Raw genomic sequence first — 1,230 nt, forward strand, 5'->3', positions numbered from 1 at the left:
AACAAATAAATTTTTTTAAACCGTAACACTAGACTGACAACTTACACAGCATACTTTATGTTATTTTTGAGCCACGTTTTTAATACATATTAAAAAAGTATTTTCTAGCAAGTTCTTTACGTTGGATTTCATGTTAGATAATTTGTTTATGTCTGAAATGCTAGCTACATATTCAAAATCAAAGAATAAGACGTTATGTTAATTATTGAAAAGCAAAAAAAAATTAAAATAAAGCTGTAAAAAAGAGGTTTAGCAACAATATTTTAAAAGCACCCCAAAGGGAACAGAAATTACTACGTCCCCGCCGTTGTTTCTGGGTAACGCTAAAAGTAAAAGTATGAAAACTTCCGCTCTTTCAATTGCCGACGACAAATGAGGTTTTTAGAAAAAAAATTTGACCTTGAAATAACCTTGAAGGACACCAACAAGGTCGAGTTTGAGGTCACCACTAATTGCAATTAAACAAAATAACTAAAGTAAGCTATTTTAATCAACTGCGTTCTTCGAAGATATCCAGTCCTCAAAATTAAATAACCTTCGAATGACCTTCAAGGTCAATCACGATTTATGGCCTTATAATGTTTTTGGACGTAAAATTTCCCGCTCTTTTGATTGCCGACGTCAAAAAAGGGGGTTTCCATTTTAAAAAATTGAGCTGACCTTGAAATAACCTTCAAGGCCATCGTCAAAGTCAAATACAAGGTCACCATTGAATTTCTCGTCAAAAGTTACTACAAGAGTGACCTTAACATTTTTCAAAAATAATTTACCTGGGAAATTATTCAGGTGTTTCCAGACTTTTTGGACACCCTGTATATTAGTATACTTACTTCTTGTTTTCCTAGGAACAGAAATAGGTGTACGTGCGGGAACAGATAATTCTTTCAATATCTCAATATTATTATCTAAGGCTATTGTTTCGTCCTCACCAGATATTGTGGGAGAGTCTTGTATATTATTCATTTTGTGTACATTGTCGGAATGACACGACAGGATCACAAATACTTTATCGAGTATGTTTGTGTTTCCTGATGCTAGCAACTCATTTATATTCTCCTACACAAAATAGCGATGAGATTATTATATTATAGTATATCCAGAATATAGGAAAATTTGAAAGACCATTGATTTATACAATGCAGTATAGAAAATAAAATGTTAATTAATATTTAGCATATCACCTGCTCTTCAGGGAAGCTGTCGACAGAATTATCCACTCCCTCAGCAAAA

This window comes from Odontomachus brunneus, unplaced genomic scaffold, assembly GCF_010583005.1.
Source record: "Odontomachus brunneus isolate Ranch 3 - 2012 unplaced genomic scaffold, Obru_v1 Obru_scaffold_086, whole genome shotgun sequence".
Taxonomy (NCBI): Eukaryota; Metazoa; Arthropoda; class Insecta; order Hymenoptera; family Formicidae; genus Odontomachus; species Odontomachus brunneus.